Genomic DNA, 9,595 nt, shown 5'->3' with positions numbered 1-9,595 from the left:
AAGAACAAGGGCTGAAGTTTTGGGCACACATGAGAGTGAACTAGTACGTGGCTGAATGTAGGCAGGAATCTTGGGTGATTTGGAGTCAGAGTCATAAGACACAGAAATAGATCCTTCAGTCCAACTCGCCCACGCTGACCAGACATCCCAATCTGACTTCGTCCCATTTGCTAGCATTTGGCCCACATCCTTCTAAACCTTTCCTAATCAGATGCCTATTTGATCACAGAGTTGTACATCATGAAGACAGATCCTTCTGTCCAAATTAATCTCGTCCCATTTGGCTAATGTCCCTCTTAAACCCTTCCTGTTCGTATACCCATCCAGATGCCTTTTAAATGTTGTAATTGTACCAGCCTCCATCACTTCCTCTGACAGTTCATTCCATACATGCACCACTGTCTGCGTGTAAAGGTTGCCCCTTAGGTCCCTTTTAAATCTTCCCTCTCTCACATTAAACTATCCACTTTAGTTGTGAGCTCTCCTATCCTGAGGAAAAGACCTTGGTTATTCACCTTATCCATGTCCCTCATGATTTTATAAACTTTAATAAGATCATCCAATGTTTCAGGAAAAACAGCCCAGCCTATTCAGCCTCTCCCTCTAGATCAAATCCTACACCCCGGCAACATCCTTGTAAATCTTTTCTGAACCCTTTCAAGTTTCACAACATCTTTCCTATAGGAGGGATACCAGAATTGAATGCAGTATTCCAAAAGTGTCCTAACAAATGTCCTGTACAGCTGCAATATGACCTCCCAAACCCTATATTCACTGCACTGGCGAATAAAGGCAAGCAAATCAAATGCCTTCTTCACTGTCCTGTCTACCTTTGACTACTTTCAAGGAATTATGAACCTGCACCCCAAGCTCTCTATGTTTGGCAACACTCCCCAGGACTTTATCATTAAGACAATTGTCTTCTCTTTCTAGCCCAAGATGCAGGTTACGACTGTGGCAGTTTTCTGATCAAAGTACCTGCAAACCTGTGATTGTTGCTAAAATCCTATCTATTTCGTTAATGTCCTTGGGGGAGAGCAGACCACTCCCTGCGTGGACAAGGCAGTGTGCAATATGGAAGTGGGTGAGCAGTGTCGGAGCTGTCAGCTGCCTTAGTCCTCACCGTTTTCCAGTACTTTTAGTCCAGTTCCTCCCCACAACCAGCACAGCTCTGATAATGTTGTATCTCATAGGAGTGCAGATGGGATGCCTTAAAAATCTTCCATTGATAATCCTGGTTAGTGGATTTTTCCTGAGCAGGCTGCTCCATTCTGGAGCGACGTTGAAAATCTTGGCACTTGCAGTTCAAGGCCAGCATTGTTCTGCCCTCCATGTGCAGTTTTGTGCTGTGAGCTTTTCCCTTGATCATAATGCTGCTGACACTGTCAGGCATGAGGATTGGCTACCTGAGTTAGAGGGGAGCACAGAGACCATCTGGTGATCTGTGCTGTCTGACTCTTTCAAGTTTTACTTACTTATTGTGCCCAATAACATCTGTTTTATAAAACTTCTTGGTGCACAAACTCAGAACCCCATTTCCTTCTGTTGTCCAGACTCATTTGGGGTAATTTGTTTTATCATATTTGTTGATGGGATGTGGGTGTCACTGGCTCTGCCAGTGATTATTGTCCTAGAGAAGGTGGTGGTGAGCTGCCACCTTTAACTGCTACCATCGGGCCACCCGCAATCTCGTTAAAAAGGGAGTTCCAGGATTTTGGCCCAACGATGATGAAGGAACAGTGATTTTCCAAAACAGGATAGCATACATCTTGAGGGAAGCTTGAAGATTGTGGTGTTCCTTTGTGTCAGCTGCTCTCTCTTTTCTAAGTGTAAGAGATCACAGGTTTGAAAAGTGCAGTTGGAGGAGGCTTGGTGAGTTACTGCAGTGCAGCTTGTGAATGGTACACCCTGCTGGGACTATACATTGTTAGTGAAGGGGATGAATTTTGAAGATGGTGGTTTGGGTGTCAGACAACTGGATATATTATTGTCTTGAAGGATATCTGGCTCCTTGAGTTTTGTTGGAGCTGCAATCATCTAAGAAAAGTGAAGAGTATTATCACAGTCCTGAATAGTGTTTTGTAAGTGGTGGACAGGCACTGGGGGGAATATTCACTTAGGTGAGTTAGTTGCTGACACTAACCTGCATTGTGTTTATCTGGCTGCTTCAGTTCAATTTCTGATCAGTAGAAACACCCAGGATTAGGGTCAGTGGGAATAATGGATTCAATGATGGTAATGCCATTGAATATCAAGGGGCAGCAATCCGTTTTTCTTTATTGGAAATGGTCATTGCTTGATGCTGTCTGGCATGACTGTTACTTGCCACTTAGCAGCCCAGGCCTGAATGTTGTCCAGGTTTGAGAAGTATGTGGATACAGATTGCTTCAGTATCTGAGGTGTCACAAACGGTGCTGAACATTGTGCCATCATTTTTGAACATCCCTTCATCATGGAGGTCAGAAGTGAGGTCACAGAAACAACTGAATATGGTTAGACCAGGGACACTACCTAAGCAACTCCTGCAGTGATGTCCTTTGGCTAAGCCAACCATAGCTATCTTGCTTTGTGCAAGGTGTGTCTCCAACCAGTGAGATTCCCTCTGATTCCCATTGTCTCCAGTCTTACTAGACCTCCTTGATACCACACTCTATCAAATGCTGCCTTGATGTCAAAGGTGATTTCAAAAGTGGAGCGGTGCTCAGTGGTTAGCACTGTTGCCTCACAGCGCCAGGGACTTGGGTTCGATTCCAGCCTCGGGCGACTGTCTGTGTGGAGTTTCCACACTCTCCCCGTGTCTGCATGGGTTTCCTCCCACAACCCAAAGATGTGCAGGTTAGGTAAATTGGCCATGCTAAATTGTCCTTAGTGTCCAGGGATGTGTAGGTTAGGTGCATTAATCAGGGGTAAATATAGGATAATAAGGTAATGGACCAGGTTAGGGTGGGTTACTCTTTGGAAGATCGGTGTGGACTTGATGGGCCGAAGGGCCTGTTTCCACTCTGTAGGGATTCTATATGATTGTGATTACTCTCTCCTCCCCTCGAGTTTAGCTCTTTCACTCTTTTGCTCATGTTTGCTGATGTGAGGTCAGGAACTGAATGACCTTGGTGGAACTCAAACTGAGCATCAGTGAGCAGGTTATTTCTTTGTAAGTACTATTTAATAACATCTTTGACTCCTTCCTTCACTCTGATAATCAATAGTAGATTCCTATAACAGTGATCGGCCAGATTGGATTTGTCCTGCTTGTTTTTTCTAAGCAAGACATACCTGGCAATTTTCTATATTGTTGGCTAGTTGCTGGTATTGTAACTACCTTTTAGCTTTTGATGAAGCTCTGACCCAGAGGCCTGCGCTATAGGTGCTCTTGTGCAATACTGCCAGAGGTTGCCATCCCTTAGGTGAGTTTTGGACCCAAAACCTTGCCTATCTTTGTTAGTCATTTGAGCGGATGTGTGAGACTCTTGGTCAGTATACCAAGATAAATCGTTTGGAATTCCTCCCTATACTAGCAAACTGACTAACCACTCACTGGCTGTCTTTTCACTGCTTGCAAAATGATGCCTACATAAGTCACTCCACTCCAAAAATCATCACTTATATATAAGTATGATATTCTAAAAGAGAGAGAGCGATTCTATTCAAAACAGTAATTTGTTATGACATAGAGACCAGTGTTTCGGCAGAGAGTCTCATTTCTCTTCTGATGTGCTTTCATTAGGTGAAGTTTTAATGCATATAGTTACTGGATGGAGATCTGCTGTGGTAGTGATTCATTCCTTGCTAAAGAGATTGTTGTCAACCTGTTCCGTTTGACTGTGGAAATAAATAGCCAGCGATCTGGCCCTGTTGCCGACTGCTGTAACATCTGAGCTAGGATAGGTTGTTCTTTTGCTTTAGAAGGTAGTGGGGGACAAGGCAGAAAACTAAGGATCTTGTGGTTCTTTTACAAGAAGAATTTTCCATTGGGATACTCCAGCAATGTGCCCAGTAGAAATTTTAGCCTTGCATGAGAGGTAGACATCACTGGCCATTTAAGGGTGTAGTTAAGAATCAACTATATTTTGCATCTAGGCCAGAAAAGATTAAGACAGCAGATTTCGTCCCCCTAATAAAAATGCGTGATTTTTTTGTGTCAGTGGATAATAGTTTCATCATCACCGTGACCGAGAATGGCTTTCAACTCCAGATTTATCAATTGAATTTTTGAGCACAAGTCCCCAGACCTTCTGGATAAATAATCCAGTGACATGAACCCCACTGTTGGCAGTGCCATATTTTTTAAAGGTAGCCATGATGTGGAGGAGCCAGTGTTAGACTGGGGTGGACAAAGTTAAAACTCACACAACACCAGGTTATAGTCCAGCAGGTTTATTGGGAAGCACAAGCTTTCGGAGCGCTGAGCCTTCATCAGCTACCTGATGAAGGAGCAGCACTCCAAAAGCTATTACTTACCAATAAACCTGTTGGACTATAACCTGGTGTTGTGAGTTTTAACCTACAAAGTATTTTTAAAAAAGAAAAGGAAGATTCAAATTGCAAAAGCTGAAATTAAAGTGACTTTTCACCTGCTTTGGGAGCAGAGTTCAAACCCAGCCATTTGCTGGGAAGGTGATTCTTTCTGTGTAGTGACAGGCTGCTATTTATAAAAAAAAGTCTCTATCCTGTTTTAGTGCTGGCTAGGAAGACCTCAGTAGAAGTATCATTCCCAGTGTGAGGACTCACTGAGTTGAAATCCTACTCTGCCAGCCTCTTCCCCTGAAAGGGGTTCCTTGTACTTGGCACATTGCTAGGTGGTCCAGAAGTAACCTGTCAAATCTTCAGGATGCAGGGAATGGGGAGCAGTCTGTGAAGAGCCAAATACCAAAGGGCTAGGGAAGCCAAATGTTGAATGCCATGCCTCTAGGGATGGTGCCCCGCTGAGGGGGATAAATCAGACAGGAAGAATTTATTTAAAAAGGAGCAGACCGAAGATTTCAGTGCCTCAGAGTAGCAGAGGGATCTGGCTGTCCTTGTGCATGAATTGTAAAGGGTTAGTTTGCAGGTACAGCAAAGCTAATCAATGCTTTCGCTTATTGAAAAGGGAATTGAATCGAAAAGCAGAGAAATCACTTAGAAAGGGTAAGACAATATCAGTAAAACTGCTCACTTATTGAAGGAGGGATGGAAAGGTGCTGGCAGCAGTTCAAGAAAGATTTACCAGACCAATACCAAGAATGTACAGGTTGCTTCCTGAGGAAAGGTTGGACAGATGAAGTTTATTATATCCACCGGAGTTTAGAAGTATCAGGGGTGAATTGATTGAAACTTAGACCATCCTGTGGGATCTTGACAGGATGAACATGGAAAGGATGTTTCCTCTTGTAGCAGTAGAATCTAGAACCAAGGCTCACTGTTTCAATATAAGGGGTCTCCCATTTCAGACAGATGAGTTCTTTTTCCTGAGGTGAGTCTTTGGAGTTCTCTTCCTTAAAATGCAGTGGAAGCCGAACCCTTGAATATTTTTGTGTCCAAAATATTGATAAGCAGTGGGTAGGGTGAGGGGGAGGGGTGAAATGTTATCAGAAACCTGTGGGAAATGTGGAGTAATCAGATCAGCCACGATCTTATTGAATCGCAGACCAGGCTCTGGGCCAAGTGGTCTTCTCCAACTTTTAATTTGTATGGTGCAGTGCAGGCACTGCTTTAAAAATGCTTCCTATTCCGCAGAAAGAAAGAGCCATTACTTTGTGTGGAGGCAGTGTGGAAAATCCGACACCGGGTCTAAATATAAAGCGCTGTCTTTTGACAGCGAACTAACACAGTTCATTGGGAAGTTTGTATTTTTGAATGTTAATTTCACAGTACACTGGAATCCCTGTTGTAACTAGCTCCCAGACATGCATACCTGGGCCATGTTATAGGTGAGACCACATTTTCAAAGCCGATGCTTGATCCAGCTATGATTCCATCAGAATCAATAATGTGTGTACCTCCCAACAGTTTCCAGGCCACAGCCTCCAAAATAATTGAATAAAGTAAGTACTTTGTAAAATCAGCCAAAGAATTAAATAGCTGATTTTTTAATGTTGCTTTTAAAGTGCGTGACTGTGTTTGTAATCTTTGCAGACTGGAGGATTTAGGGTCAAAAATGGGCCTGTGATACAAAGGTCTGCATTACACCATGTTACAGCAGTGCCTTACACTCAAGGAACAGGTGATGTACTTACTGTCAAGTGGACAAAGCTATACTGACTATGATACAAGACAAACCCAGACGTCCCTCAAAGTTTCAGCATGTTATGACAACGTGCTGGATTCTGAGGAGGAGGCGCTGGAGCCCCAGGGAAGATAACACTGGAACGACTGGGCCCTGGGGATGGGCCTGTTGCTGGAGGGGCCTGGACCCATGGTGGGGGGCTAGGAGTGTAGGGTATCAGGTGAGGGATTTATCTGGACAAGGTCTGCTGAGAAGGAAGGGGTACTGGAGGAAGGAGATGGTGGCCCGAACATGATGGCATTGGGCTATCAGGTATGAGGCTGAAGCTGGTCATCTGGTAAAAGCACAGCAGCTGGCAGAATTTAAATTCAATGAATAACTCTAGAATTGAAAAAGTAGTCTGTCATGGTGATAATGAAACTATCATCAACTGTTGTAACTATCCAGACCAGACCAGTTGACATTAATATTTGGAAAGGAGGTGTGAACTCTTTTGGAACCGACATTGTTTTGTGAGCCAGTCCTCCTGGTTAGAGCAGATCCTTTTGTATTCTGCAGTCCTTTTCACTGACATTTGGGAGCAGTGACCAATCTCTGTGGTTGTGTGTATGTGTGGACAGATGATGCCAGTGAGAGGTCTGTATTTGTGAACATAAAAGCACGGAAGGCCCCTTTGCCTGTCTGGTGTCCACATGCATTCAGCAGGCATTGCTGCCAGTTACATTGAGATTCTGCCTGAGGCAGAGCAGCTGACATTGAGGTCGACTTTAGCTCCCCCTGATGTTTCCTCTGAGTTGCAAACAACTAGCTATCTTACCAAGATCAACCTATTTTGGGTGGCTTTCTGCACCAGCAAAATTAAATCGCCCAGCATCTCCTTCAATGAAAACCACTGGCTGACAGCTAAAGAAGCATTCCCACTGATCCAGAACAGTGCAAAAAAAACTGCACGCCCTGTAACACAAGCTGGATCACACTCTGCACCCTACAACCTAATACAGCCTACATCTTCTGATTGACTATAAACGTCATCAGTTGCATCCTGGTATCTGATCAGATCAGTGAAGTCCCAGATTTTGAACCTCCCATTCAAAATCTGAGTCACCCTCAACCATTTGCGACTTGGGCCCAGTGTAGATGTGACTCGTCGCCCGTACACTGAACTCCTGTCCTGAGAGATACAGTCCTAATGAGGTTACAACCATTCTCAACTGAACTAGCTGAAGCTGCTCAATGGACATTTCACCTCAACCTTGAGCAACAACTGCTTCCTCAGCCGGACAAAACTATAGAGGTGCAGTGTGGTGTTGCTTGTCCGATTAAACGCATTGAGTCTCCATCTCAGAAATCTTAAAGCTCCTGAACTGTTTCACAGTTACGAGCTTTGCAAAGCACATGGCTTTATTAGTAGAGTTCAAAAAGAAGGAAGTTAAACTGACTGGTTTGGCACCAGTTGAAGTATTCTGGCTAATTCTGGGCACCACATGTTGGGGAGAATTTCAAGCCCTCTGAAATGCTGCAGAGGAGAGTAATTGATTTCCCACATCTGTGGTATAATTCTAGTAATGTGGGAAGACTGTAGAACATGAGATTAAACTTAAAGCAGAAAAGGTTAAAGGGAGATTTCACAGAGATGCCTAAAATTCTGAGGGGTTTTGACAATAAATGAGAAGCAACTGTTTCTAATGACAGGAGGGTTGATAGTCAGAGGGGATACAGATTTAAGGTGTAGTTTTAAAAAAAAACTAGAGGGGAGCTAAAAACCAAAAGAATAGCAGATGCTGTAAATTGGAAACACAAACAGAAATTATGTCTATGGGGAAAGGCCAGTAGAATGTGACTTGTAGAATGGCTCCTTGATAGAGCTGACAGAGATACAATTGGCTGAATGGCTTCTTATGTGCTTCAGTTTGATTCTGCAGCTTGGTCTGAATGTGAAGTAGAGAATAAACATGAAGAGCACAGTGATTCCCTGCTTATGCTGTTGTTTCAGTAGAGTCATGTGGTCAGCTTTTGAGGGCGAGAATGTTATGGAAAATGTGGTGCCCCAGGGTAGGGGAGAAGGCTTCAGCTAACTTGCACTCCTGGAATTAAAGGAGGTGAATGTTTCCTTGATAGAGCAGTCAGTGACTGCACCATGTCATGTCACGTTGAGATGTGCAAAAGAAAAATGAGCTTGCATTTATGTACCACCTTTTACATGGTCTCAGGACATCCCAAAACACTCTACCAACCGGTCAAGTGCTTCTGAAGTGTGGTTACTGTTGTAATTTAGGAAACTTGGCGACTAATTGATGTCCGAGGAGAAAGTGAGGTCTGCAGATGCTGGAGATCAAAGTTGAAACTTTATTGCTGGAACAGCACAGCAGGTCAGGCAGCATCCAGGGAACAGGAGATTCGACGTTTCGGGCACAGGCCCTTCTTCAGGAATTGATGTCCAACAAGCTTTCTCAGTCAACAATCTTGTCAACATACTAGAGGAACGGATGGATGGTAGAGGTCCGACCCATCCTAGAGGCTGATGGAGCTGGTGTGTTTCTCCTTCTGTCTGCCATTTTGAGACATCCGTCTGCCATTTAGTGCCTGGTCTCCTGTCGCACCAGCCTGTCAGTCTGCAGCAGCCTTCTGTTAACTCCGATGAAGCCTGTGAATATTGCGGCAGGAGCAGTGAAAGAGGCTTACACTCATTTCACTCCTTTTTTGACCCAGATGGTGTCTGGGATTTTCCCCAAGCAGTGGAGTCAAGTCGCTTTCTGCTTTCTTCGCTGTTTTGTTTCTTGTCAGTTTCTGATGCTTATTTGAGCTTCTGTTTTGGCAGGTGGGTGGGGATTTACAGCAGGTGTTTTCCATCCACTGTAAAATCATTTGGAGCAAATACAGTTATGTCAAGAGCCCCCAGTTCACCAGAGCTCCTTGTCAACTTCCCAGTTCTTTGTTTAGTTCAGAACTACTTACACACAGCAAACAATATGCTATCTACCAGGTACATAAGACTGTAAAAAATAGGAGCAGGAGTAGGCCATTCAGCCCCTTGACCCTGCCCTACCTTTAACAAGGGTCATGGCCGATCCAACATTCCTCATGTCCACTTTCCTACTTTTTCCCCATAACCCTTGATTCCCCGACTCAAGAACATATCTATCTCAGCGTCAAATATACACGAGGACTCTGCCCCCCACGGCTCTGGGTGCAAGCAGTTCCAAAGACACTCAACCCTCTGAGTGAAGAAATTACTCCTCATGAGTCTTAAATTGGTGCCCCTTTATTCTGAGACTGTGCTTTTGGGTCCTAGACACTCCCATGAGAGGGAAACACCCTCTCATCATTGACCCTGTCAAGTCCCTTAAGAATCCTAGAGGTTTCAGTGAGATTGTTGTCTTCTAAACTACAGTG

Source organism: Chiloscyllium plagiosum, unplaced genomic scaffold (genome assembly GCF_037043375.1).
Source record: "Chiloscyllium plagiosum isolate Xiang-an unplaced genomic scaffold, Cpla_swu_hap1 HiC_scaffold_17, whole genome shotgun sequence".
Taxonomy (NCBI): domain Eukaryota; kingdom Metazoa; phylum Chordata; class Chondrichthyes; order Orectolobiformes; family Hemiscylliidae; genus Chiloscyllium; species Chiloscyllium plagiosum.
This window is presented reverse-complemented; position numbering follows the sequence as displayed.